This window comes from Phocoena sinus, chromosome 20, assembly GCF_008692025.1.
Source record: "Phocoena sinus isolate mPhoSin1 chromosome 20, mPhoSin1.pri, whole genome shotgun sequence".
Lineage (NCBI taxonomy): Eukaryota > Metazoa > Chordata > Mammalia > Artiodactyla > Phocoenidae > Phocoena > Phocoena sinus.
The window spans coordinates 36,489,668-36,502,941 of record NC_045782.1 but is presented as its reverse complement, the minus strand read 5'-3'; positions in this window follow the sequence as shown (position 1 = coordinate 36,502,941).

Below are 13,274 nucleotides of genomic sequence, written 5' to 3'. Positions count from 1 at the left end.
CGCTGCTCTCTGCAACTAGAGAAAGCCCGTGTGCAGCAACGAAGACCCAACGCAGCCAAAAATAAATAAATTTAAAAAAAAAGATTGCAGAGAGACATTTGTACACACTTGTTCAGAGCAGCATTATTCACAATAGCCAAAAAGGTGGAAGCAAATTAAGCATCCACTCATGGATGAATGGATAAACAAAATGCGGTGTATACACAGAATGGAATATTATTCAGCCCTAAAAAGGAAAGAACTTCTGACACATGCTACAACATGGATAAACTTTGAGGACATTATGCTAAGTGAAATGCGCCAGTCAAAAAGGACAAATAGTGTATGATTCCACTTATGTAAGGTACTTAGAACTGTCAAATTCATAGAGACAGAAAGTGGAATGGTGATTGTCAAGGGCTGAGGGAAGGGGAGAATGGGGAGTTGTTAATCAATGAGTATAGAGTTTTAGTTTGGGAAGATGAAAAAAGTTCTCAGAATGGACGGTGGTGATGGTTGCACAACAATGTGAATGTACTTAATGCCACTGAACTGGACACTTAAAAACGGTAAGATGGTAAATTTTATGTTATGTGCATTTTACCACAGTTAAAATTAATATAATAGAATTACTATTTGCATTTTTAAAATTTAGAGGGGAGGTTCACAGCAATCCTCAAGTAATGATTTATAAAACCGTAGGAAAAGCCAGCCATGACAATCCTGGGCATATAGCATGTGTGTTATTCAATTATGCTCACTCTAGAAATATTAACATTTTACTTTTAAAAAATATTTATTTATTTGGCTGCATTGGGTCACACAGGCTCTTCGTTGCAGCACACGGGCTTCTCTCCAGTTGTGGCACGCAGGCTCTAGAGCATGCAGGCTTAGTTGCCCCGCGGCATGTGGGATCTTAGTTCCCTGACGGGCGGTCGACCCCGCGTCCCCTGCATTGGAAGGCAGATTCTTTTTTTTTTAAAATAAATTTATTTATTTATTTTTGGCTGCGTTGGGTCTTCATCGCTGTGCGTGGGCTTTCTCTAGTTGCGGCGAGCAGGGGCTACTCTTCATTGTGGTGCATGGGCTTCTCATTGCAGTGGCTTCTCTTCTGGAGCACGGGCTCCAGGCGTATGGGCTTCAGTAGTTGTGGCACTTGGGCTCAGTAGTTTGTGGCTCGCGGGCTTAATTGCTCCATGGCATGTGAGATCTTCCGGACCAGGGCTCGAACCCGTGTTCCCTGCACTGGCAGGCATATTCTTAACCACTGTACCACCAGGAAGCCCCTGGAAGGTGGACTCTTAATCACTGGACCACCAGGGAATTCCCTAGAAATAATAAACTTTTAAAAATAACCAAATGGTATCCGTTAATAAAATGTGAAACAAGAAGGAAATGAACAGCTCCTGGAAGAGGAAATTCACATTTGGGGAAAATATTGCAAAACAGAAGTACTCTTTCCTTTTTTACTTTGTATTGAGGTACAGTTATACACACAGTCAAGTGCACAGATTTTAAATGTATAGCTTGGTGAATTTAGAAACATTTTCATTGGAATCCCTCTCAGCCATCCTCTCTCTGTAAAGGTCATCACCAATTGGTTTTTAACAACATAGAACTTTCCATAAATGATGTCATTCAGTACATAGTAATGGCTTCCTTTGCTTAATATTATGTCTGTGATATTCACTCATGTTATTGTAAGTAGTGATATATTCTTTTTTCATTGCTCTATTGCTTTGTTTTCCACTGTATAGGCATACCACAATTTATTTATCCATTTCCCTCTTGATGGACATCTGGAATTTATCTACCATTTTGGTAATAATGAATAATTAATGTTAGGAACATTCTTATACATGTCTTTTAGGGAACACATGCATTCATTTCTGTTGGGACTATGGCTAGGAGTGGCATTGTTGGTCCTAGAGTATATATATGCATTTTTAGCTTTAGTTGATATTGACAGTTTCCCTAGTGGTTGTACCAATTTACATTCCCACCAGCAAAGTAAGAGAGGTCTACTGTTCTATTTCCTTTCCAGTACTTTGTATTATCAGTCTTTTAAATCTTAGCCTTCAGACAGAAATAAATTTGAGAATTAAGAAGGGGATGTGAGGGACTTACCTGGTGGTCCAGTGGTTAAGAATCTGCCTTCCAATGTAGAGGACGTGGGTTGGATCCCTGGTCGGGGAACTAAAATCCCACATGCCGTGGGGCAACTAAGCCTGCGTGCGCTAGAGTCCATGCACCGCAACTAGAGAGAGAAGCCTGTGCGCCACAGCAAAAGATCCCGTGTGCCACAAATAAGACCCGACACAGCCAAATGAATAAATAACTAAATAAATATTTTTTTAAAAAAGAAGAGGATATGATAACAGTTACTGGGTTAATGAAAATAACACATACAACTACATACTAATATATTTGGAAATGTGGATTAAATGAGCAATTTTCTCAGACTACAAATGACCAAAATCCACTAGAGAGAAAGAAAAACCATTATTATTTGATTAATATTGAAGAAATAAAAATTATTATCAAGTTTGTCAGAAGTTAGATATTTGGGCGAGTGTGTTTCGGTTAGGAGAGTCTGGAAGTCAGAGGAGAACAGGTGAGGCAGTTGCTCAAATGCAAATAGACTCTGAACTATTGCTGAGAACTTTGCTTTTTATTATTATTATTATTATTATTATTATTTGGCTGCACTGCACAGCCTGTGGGATCTTAGTTCCCTGACCAGGGATTGAACCTGGGCCCTTGGCAGTGAGAAAACAGAGTCCTAACCACTGGATCGCCAGGGAATTCCCCCAAGAACTTTGACGTGATCTCATATTAAAGGCCATGTATCTCTGACAGTCTTCCTCCATCCATAGCTGGGCAATATGCCCCAGAAGCCGGCCGTATGTGTGGGAACAGACTGTGGGAGGATCCAAGGTTGGAGGCCAGCAGGAAGGAAGAGAGATACAAGCAGGGAGGTTCTATAGCAAGGCTGGTTCAGTCAGTGACCATGGGGTCCAGGGGTGGTGAGGGAAGCAAGATGTGGATGAGGCTGGTGGACTAGAGAGCTCTCCAGCACCAGCGCCAGCAGCCTAACTGTCTCAGACTGTTTGGGCTGCCATAGCAGAATGCCACAGACTGGGTGGCTTATGAACAGAAATTCATTTCTCACAGTTCTAGAGGCTGGGAAGTCCAAGTTCAAAGTGCTGGCAGATTCGGTGTCCGGTGACGGCCCATTCATAAATGGCTGTATTCTGAGTCCTCACATGGCGGAAGGGGTGAGGGAACTCTCTGGGGTCTCTTTTATGAGGGTACGAATGCCATTGATGAGGGCTCTACCCTCATGACCTAATCACCTCCCAAAGGCTCCACCCCCTAATACTGTCACATTAGGGATTAGGTTTCAACATATGAATTTTGGGAGGATACATTCAGTCTATAGCACTAGCCAAGTGAGTGTTATCTTTTGCCTGAACTAGTGCAGTTTGCTCTTTGCTGCTCTTGCCAGAACATTTGTGGCTCCTCGCCGTTTCATTCTTCTCATAAAACCCACAGTATTTGAAAGGCAGTTCCAGTAGTGGTTGGAATTGTGGTTCAGCTTCAATGATACGGGCTCAAGTTGTCAGCCGTCCAGAATCTCCTTCTTTGGGAGTATATACTCCTGTATTTCTTGATTTGTTTTTGTAATGAGTATGTATTATTTTGCTATTATTTGCCTGATATGCCATTGCCCGTCATAAACACATCTCCGTGTTTGAACATATACATGCATTTATATACATACACACACACTGAAAAAAGCAGGGCCACTAGCACCAAACCGCTATAATAGAGGAGCCCTTGGCAGTGGGAGGGAATGTGGGGGCAGGATGCTTACTGTGTCTTATAACTTTTATACCTTCCTTTCGTTTGAATATTTTTCTAGGAGTATATGTTACTTTCAGAACAAAACTAAACTGAGATAAAATATTCCTACCCTTAAACCAGCGGTTGTCAACCTGGCCTGCATGTGAAGCATTTTGAAAGTAGTGAGGCTCAGACCCCACCTGGACCACTCTGGCTCTGGTCTTTTGTAAAACTTCTCAGAGCAGCAGAATGTGTGACCAGGCTAGAAACCTGCTGCGTTAGATTTAATGATTCCATGTGTAGTAATTTAGCCTAAAAAATCAGATGTGGGTAAAGCTTCAAGAATTTTCATTTCTGTGTTATTATGATATGTTTTAAAGGTTATAAATCTAAACCTTCTATCAATGGAATATTACGTATATACTTTTAAAATCATATCTTTGAAGACTATGACATGGGAATGTAGTCCTGATGTAGGATACAAAACTATCAATGTATACGGTGTGATCATGCAACATTAGGGAAGAAAATGCTGATGAGTGGAAGACAGTCCCTGGGATATGGGATTATGGGCTATATTTTTTAACAATTTTTTTAGGACTTTAAAAAATTGAGGTGTAGTTGATTTACAATATGGTATAAGTTTCAGGTGTACAACATAGTGAGTCAATTTTTAAAGATTATACTCCATTTATAGTTATCATAAAATATTCGTTCTAAAGCAACTATACTCCAATAAAAAAATAAAATAAAGGCAATTTGGCAGGAATAAAGATAGATAAATGGACAGAATAGAAAGTCCAGAAATAAATCAACACTTCCATAGGCAATTGATTTTCATTTCAAGTCTTTTCCACACATATTGCTAAAATAATTGGCTGTCCATACATAAAAAATCAACTCCTATTTTATGTAATACTCAAATGTTAATATAAGATGGATAATATACTTAAATATACATACTAAAACTATAAAGCTTCTAGAAGAAAATGAAAAAAATATTCACTGTATTCCCTGTGCTTTACTATATATCCTCATAGCTTATTTACTTTATACATAGTAATTTGTACCTCTTAGTTCCCTGCCCCTATCTTGCCCTTCTCCAATTCCCTCTCCCCACTGGTAACCATTAGTTGTTTCCCTCTATCTGTGAGTCTATTTCTGTTTTGTTATATTCATTCATTTGTTTTATTTTTTAGATTCTACATATAATTGATAATATACAGTATTTGTCTTTCTCTATCTGACTTATTGCACTAAGCATAATACCCTCTAGGTCCATCCATGTTGTTGCAAATGGCAGAATTTCATTCTTTTTTCTGGCTGAAGAGTATTCAATTGTGTATATAAATATACCACATCTTCTTTATCCATTCATCTGTTGATAGACGTTTAGGTTGCTTCCATGTCTTGGTTATTGTAAATTGTGCTGCTATGAACATTGGGGAGCATGTACCCTTTAGAATTAGTGTTTTTGCTTTCTTTGGATATATACTCAGGAGTGGAATTGCTGGATCATATGGTAGTTCTATTTTTAGCTTTTTGAGTAACCTGCATACTGTTTTCCACAGTGGCTGCACCAATTTACATTCTTACCAACCCTATAGGGTTCCCTTTTCTCCACATCCTCACCAACATTTATTTGTGGTCTTTTTGGTGATAGCCATTCTGACAGGTGTGAGGTGATCTCTCATTGTGGTTTTGATTTGCATTTCCCTGATGATCAGTGTTGTTGAGCATCTTTCATGTTTCTGTTGGCCATCTGTGTGTCTTCTTCGGAAAAATGTCTATTCAGGTCTTCTGCTCATTTTTAAATCCACTTGTTTGTTTTTGAATTGAGTTGTATGAGCCGTTTACCTATTTTGGATATTAACCCCTTATCAGTCATATCATTTACAAATATTTTCTCCCATTCAGTAGGTCTTCTTTTCGTTTTGTGGATGGTTTCCTTTGCTGTGCAAAAGCTTTTACATTAGGTCATATTTGTTTATTTCTGCAGATCTTTATTCTTTTCGTATTTTCTAACTGCCCAACAATGAACATGCATTATTTTTAACAGGGGTCGAGAGGGGGTAAAAACAAACAAACAAACAAAACACCAAAAAACAAAACAAACACACAAAAAAGACGATAAAATCCACGCGCTATATTGTTGTCGTTTTAAAGAAATAAAAGGAAAACCCGACAACCTAGAAAGGGAACTTGGTCTCTACCTCCTCTCCATGACAGGGGCTCTAGATAATTCTGTCTTCAGACATCTCTGCCTCCATGCCTCCTGTCCTCACCCCTTGCGGCTCTTCCAGCCCACGCTGCCCCTTCTCTGTCCTCCCCTTGGTCAGGATTTCCTTTTCCAGGTGGTCATCCCCGGGACACACCTCATACTCGTTGAGGTGGGGAGGATGAGTGGTGAGGCTGTTGGGGGAGGCCGTCCGGGACTGGGCTCCCGGGCCTGCCCTCTCTGCTGGGGGAGCGCCGCAGGCGGGGACGCGGTCCCCGGTCCCACAGCGCCAGGTGCGCGTGTTGGGCGAGGGGACCGGCGTTCGTGCGCGCGGAGGGAGGGCACAGAGACTCCGGCCGCCCCCGCGGACCCCGCGCCTCCCCGGCGCCCCGAGCCCCGCAGCCCCCGGGGAAGCGCAGAGGCGACCGAGGACGCGGCGCGCCGCTCCCTCCCGCCCGGCCCGGGCCCCGCGCTCGGGCGTCTCCGGTCCTCTGGCTCCGCCCCGCGGTCACCGGGCCAGCTGCAGCCGAGCGGCCGGGTTGGGAGGCGCGGCTCTGTCCCCGGGTCTCCTGCGAAGCTGGGTGTCCACACGCGCCCTGGCCACCTGCCACTCCGGCCACCCCGTGTCGGTGCCACCGGTGAAGGCGAAAGTGCCTGGGGCAGGTGCCCACTTCTGTCCCTTAACCTTCATCTTTATCATCCTGGGACTTGCTGCCCTTCCAGGACTTTCTGGCCCCTTTTAGCTTGGAATGTCTGACTCAGGTGGGACAGGAGTTTCTCAGAGCCCGAGGCTCCTTAACTGGGGAGGGAGGATCAGTCAGCTAACAGACACAGGGATGCCGTGTTCCGTCTCAGGCACTGATGGTGAGGGGCCCACAGAGGTGAGGGGTGGTGGCCATTCCCCTTGACCAGTGCCTGAACCACCCACCTTTTGGGGAAGGTGCTTTGTATCTTCCTTTTCTTGGAAAAAGTATTGGGAAACTTAGGGCACTGCTGGTGTCTGCATGCCCACCCTTGAACTCTGCAACTTTCTCTCTCAGGGAGGACTAGAGCTGCACTGGGAGCCCCCATGTGTTGGGGCAGCAGAGCCGGTGGTGACTCTGGTCCAGGTCATCTGAAGCCACCCTTGTCCGGTGCCCCACTGCTGTGTCTCACAATCTCCTTTGACAAAGGAGAGAAACTGGGCCATTATCATTATACCCACCCTACAGAGGGAAAAACGGAGGAAGGGAATAAATGGCAGAGCCAGACCCAGAACTCAGACCTCCTGGTTCTTAGTCCAGTGCTCTCCCCTGCCCACCTTGCCTTGCAGGTGGTGGAAGGGGAGTGTGCCAGCCTCTCATGGACTAGCTTGGAGGAGAGAAGCTGCCCTAGGCCTGGAGTATCTTGCTAGGTGATAGAGAAGGGAGCTAATGGGACCAGCCCTCCCTATCTCCCACTCTCTAGCTCTCTCCAGGGGTCCTAGGCGAGATGGCTTCCCACAGCAGCCAAGAAGTCTCTGCTAATCTGGCACTGACCTAGCTCCCTTCGCATCCCCAATCTCATCCTTCCCAGGAGGGCACACGGATGCCCCCCACACCCCACACCCTCCCACACATGCATACACCCTTGAAAAACACAACACAGGGAGTCTTCCCAGGCCCAGAACAGGAGTACAAATGCAGGCCTGTGTATCATGTGTTAAATACTTAAAGATTGGGCTTCCCTGGTGGCGCAATGGTTGGGAGTCTGCCTGCCGATGTAGGGGACATGGGTTCGTGCCCCGGTCCGGGAGGATCCCACGTGCCGCGGAGCGGCTGGGCCCGTGAGCCATGGCTGCTGAGCCTGTGCGTCCGGAGCCTGTGCTCCGCAACAGGAGAGGCCACAACAGTGAGAGGCCCGCGTACCACAAAAAAAAAAAAAAAAAAAAAAAAAAATACTTAAAGATTATAAACCAAGCTAACCAATATGTTCTATTATCCAAACTTGACAAAATATAACTTCATTATGACCTGAAAGGTCAGGTTCGAATTTAGAATTTCCAGACTCCTCCAAGCTCCGCGCCAGTGTAGGGAGACCTGGCACTAGGCCAACAGCAGATCCTCATTTCTGTCATGCGTGGGACTGCTCACACTGGTGGGCAGTTAACCCTTGACAGGGTGTGCCTGGAAAAGATACCTGCTCTGTGGCCTAGAAGCCAGTTGGTCAGGAATTCCGTCCACCCCACAGATCTGCAGCCCTGTGGGAGGGGCGCTGTCAGAGGAAAGCCAGAACCAGACCTTTCAAAGCTGAGGGCCCTGACAGGGGCACCTCTTGTCTGGACTTAAGGATGGCCCTCTTCCTACTCTACATTCTACCTGCCTTTCTCTTTGGAAGTTCAAAGTTAGGGTAGAAGACTAATTCAGAGTTTCCTGACCCAGTGTGTGATGGGTCTGGGGGCCACAGAAGCAGGAGAGGTGTTAGTAGAAGCTTAGTGGAAACTTAGTGGAAAGTTCTCTCATAGGGGCTCTGTGGGGTGGAGGGGTCTTGAAACAGCCCCTGGGGGCACTGTTACCTGGCAGTGAGGAGGCACCAGCAGAGTGCCTCCCCCAGACCACCTGGGTCGTTTCTGGGAGTGGTTGGGACACCTGGGTCTCCCAGAAAAGGGGGTTTCCTGGCCCAGTGAGTGTTCTCTGAAGAGTACAGGTGAACAGTGGTTGGATACACTGCTGATAACTGGTGTCTGTGCTCTCATTTCTCACTGCTGAGCTGGGAGCCAGCCACTGAAGATTCTCGGGGGCCTGATACTCTGAGTGAACAGTGGATGCAGCCAGCCACTCACCAGGTGGGTTCAGGGTGTGCCTGAATGGGTCCTTTCAGGAGACCCAGGTGCCTTCTTGAGGCTACTTGATGAATCTCACTACCTCCATCCTGCATACAGGGACTCTGAAGCCAACTCTCCTCCCCATTCTCTCTCCTTCTGGCTCCTGTCCAGACCCTTCCAATTTCTTCTTCCACCTACAGCCTCCCCATAGTCCAGCCCACCCATCATTCTGAGAGGCCTCTCATGTTAGGAACCAGCAAGGCCCAGCATCCCCAGTGCCCTGGCATCCTGGGGCACAGTAAAAACACTTTGGACTTACCCATACGAAAGCACCCTTCCGGGGCTTCCCTGGTGGCGCAGTGGTTGAGGGTCCGCCTGCCGATGCAGGGGACACGGGTTCGTGCCCAGGTCCAGGAGGATCCCACATGCCGCGGAGCGGCTGGGCCCGTGAGCCATGGCTGCTGAGCCTGCGCGTCCGGAGCCTGTGCTCCGCAACCAGAGGGCCCGCGTACCGCAGGAAAAAAAAAAAAAAAAGCACCCTTCCAAATACTTTGGGGCCTGGAAGCATCTTCCAGCAACCGGAGGATTTGGTACCGTGTGATGACATATGTTAATGAGACATGGGTAGTCTCATTAACCCCAACTCCTAGGGCCAAGCTCACCCTGCCCCAGAACCCCATGCTGAGCTGACTCTGGTGTGTTGGGGATCTCAAGAGCTCTCAGTGACCCCTCTCTGCATGGGGGCAGGTGAGGAGAGGATGAGGCAAGAATCAGGGTGGATCAGTCCCTGAACTCTTCAGGCCAGGTGGCTGGGTTAAGAGTCTGTACCGGGGGCTTCCCTGGTGGCACAGTGGTTAAGAATCCGCCTGCCAATGCAGGGGACATAGGTTCAAGCCCTGGCCCGGGAAGATTGCCGCAGAGCAAGTAAGCCCCGTGTGCCACAACTACTGAGCCTGCGCTCTAGAGCCCACGAGCCACAACTACTGAGCCCACATGCCTAGAGCCCGTGCTCCACAACAAGAGAAGCCACCGCAGTGAGAAGCCCGCGCCCCGCAACGAAGAGTAGCCCCCACTCGCCGCAACTAGAGAAAGCCCACGCACGGCAACAAAGACCCAACGCAGCCAAAAATAAATAAATAAAAATATAATCTGATCCTGCCTGCAATCTATTCTGAGTCCATATTTGGGGAAAGTCTAAAAAAGAAAGTCTGTACCAGGAATAGGTGAGCAAGACTTAGCCCAGAGCAGCCTGTGAGGGTCCCTCTGAAGTCTCTGCTGCCCTCCCTGACCACCCAAGGGGCACAGAGACAGGTTCCAGGGGGAGAGCACTAAGCCCCACCTCCTTTTCTGCCCATGCGGGAACCAGAGGGTCTCTGAAGGGGGAAGTCACTTGTGCAGTGGGCCCTTTCCAGGAAGAGGGCATCATTAAGCTAATGACCAGCCACAAGGGGCCCCCTGAGCTTTCCCTAAAGAGGATCCCAGGCAATGTGACCAGGGATCTTTAAGGTGCCTGTGAAGAAGGGGAATAGTAGGGCCTTTGTGGGACAGGCCGGAACCAGCGGACCGAAACCAGCGGACTTGAAGTCAGGCATCAACACCTTTGCATCCTGAGCAGGCGCTGGTCAGACCCTGAGGGCATCCCCACCACTGCCCCGATGCTGCTTTCCTACTCCCTGCAGCAGAGCCAGTGGGAAAACCCCACTCACAGCCACCTGGGCTGCATGCCGTTGGGGAGCAGGGAGGTGGGTGCCTCCAGCTTCAGGGGATCAGATCCGGACCCTGTCCTCCAGGAGAGGAAGCGAGGTGTCCCCTGAGAGCTGCAAATCAGCACATAACGACTCCGCCCAAACCCCTGCACTAGGAGATGACCAAACTCTAGCACAGCTTCCAGCAGCCTGTGTTCCTAGGATGACCCCAGTCCCCTGAGTTGCCTGCCTGAGAAAGCTCCACACTGCCAGCAGAATTCACTGCTTGTTCTAGCCAACACCTGACACAGGGCCCTGACTTCCTTTTCTTAGAGCATTTACTAAAAAGGGCTTGTAATTGTGACTCCTTCCTCTGTCCCTCCTCCTTCTACAAGAGTGTTTTTCTCAAGGACCTGAAAATCACTACTTGAAATGCAGTCATCAGGAAGGATAGAGGTCCTGTCTCCCAGTCTCTCTCAGAGGACAGAATCCTAGGATGATTGCTGCTCGTGGGCACCCTGGCCTCATCGCACTTACACTGCCGACCCTTTGTAATTTTCTCTTCTCTGAGCTGCTTGAGGCCCTGCTGTCCTTTCCCACTCCTTCATTTTCCCCTTAACCGCCCAGTCTCCTCTGCACAGATCAGAACGGAGCACAGCTCTTTCCCCTCCTGTCAGTAGTCACCGAATAAAATCTGTTTTCACTTCAGCTAATGTCCAACTATGTTTACCTTTGACGCTGGCTCCTGGCCTGGTTCAGCACTCCCTCCTCTCTGCGATTCACTACAAACACACATGCACGCACCCCAAACCACCCTTTATTCAGAAGATCCAGGGAATTTGGGAGGGTGCAGGTTATAAGTGTTCTGGTCTTTTTTTCTGGCCTTTTCTGCCCCTTGCTACCCAGGCATCCCCATCAGCAATTCGGTAGCTAATTTTTTTTTTTGGCCATGCCACGTGGCTTGCAGGATCTTATTTACCCGACCAGGAATCAAACCTGGGCCCCATCAGTGAAAGCACTGAGTCCTAACCACTGGACCGCCAGGGAGGTCCCTCAGTAACTAAGTTTTAGGGTTTTTTTGATTTTTCGTTATGAATTTTTGAATTTTTTTTTTTTTACAACAGGTTCTTATTAGTTATCCATTTTATACATATTAGTGTATATATATCAATCCCAATCTCTCAATTCATCACCCTGCCCCCCACCGAATTCCCCCCTTGGTGTCCATACGTTTGCTCTCTACATCTGTGTCTATATTTCTGCCCTGCAAACTGGTTCATCTGTACCATTTTTCTAGGTTCCACATTTATGCAGTAATATACGATATTTGTTTTTCTGACTTACTTCACTCTGTATGACAGTCTCTAGATCCATCCACGTCTCTACAAATGACCCAATTTCGTTCCTTTTTATGGCTGAGAGTAACTAAGTTTTAAAAGACGATTTTAATCTGTCTCTAGGTGGAGCGATTTGGGGTTGGAGGGTCCACGGCAGGTGAGGTCAGGACTGTCAGCTCTCACCTGCCCCCCTCACCCTCTGCCACCACCCTCGGGTCCAGGTTTTCCCCTGCTGCTCAAGCTCTGACCTTTGCTCATCTGGGAAAGCAGGTGCCCGGCTTTACAAACTAGTGTGTCCCACCTTGCCTCTTTCCCAAGCCAAGTCAAGATGTGGATCGTTGAGCCCATATCCTGCCCTCGGCCCAGGTCTGCCATATCCTCCCAACAAAGCCAGGGGTCTGTGCCTGAGCAGGCCTGCCCCAAGGCCCCACGGTGAACAATCCTGCTGTGAGCCCTCAGACTAGACTGAGAGGGGCTTGAGAAGGAGGTCCAGCATTTCTTTCTCAGACCAGACTTGAGCTACACCCACAACTGTCTTCCTGGTGCCCAGGAGGTGGCCACCACCCTCTGTACCCACAGCTGCTTTTGCCCCTTCACACTCCGTCCACAGAACACAGCCTGCAGTCAGAAATCCAGGCTCCCCTCAGCCTGGCCTTAGCGCCCTGTCAGCAACGATCCACCAAACCCTGGCTGGATGGGGAGGGCTTCTGAGAGACGACAGTCCTCCAGCAGGGAATGCCCCAGCAAGAGCAAAACCAACCTGACCACCTTCGCCGCTGAGGGGAGAGGATACTGGTCTCAACGGCGATAGCCACAGATGGCTTGGCTCCTGTGGGCAGAGGAGTTGCTAGTCTCCTGTCTCCACTACAAAAATAACTTTGGAATTTGGTCTATTTGAAACTCTAGTTCTTAAAATATGTGGAAGTTGAACACAGGCTGGTCAGTCAGGCTGTGTGTGGCTCTGGGTAGAAAGGGTGGGGGAGGAAGACAGTGTACCTTGTTTTAAAAAAGACCCTGAATGTGTGCAGGCTTTGGCTTTTTTCTGGAATGGGTTGAGGTCATTTCTGGTGCATGGTGTCAGGACAAGTGTGTTCTGTAAATAAACTGTGGCACCTTCTGTAAATAAACTGTGGAAATGTGGACTCCCCACCCACCCCAGGGGCAGGGGTGGAGGTGGGCTGGAGGAGAGGGAAGAAGAAAAGGACTAGGATTGGGAGGGCTGCTGTAGCTCAGGGGTCCCCTCTGTTCTTGCTGCCCCCTGAGAAAGCATGACCAGCCTTGGGACATCCCTGCTTCTCCCTGTAGCAGAGTCAGTGGGAAAACCCCACTCACAGCCACCTGGGCTGCATGTCGTTGGGGAGCAGGGAGGTGGGTGCCTCCAGCTTCAGGGGATCAGATCCGGACCCTGTCCTCCAGGAGAGGAAGTG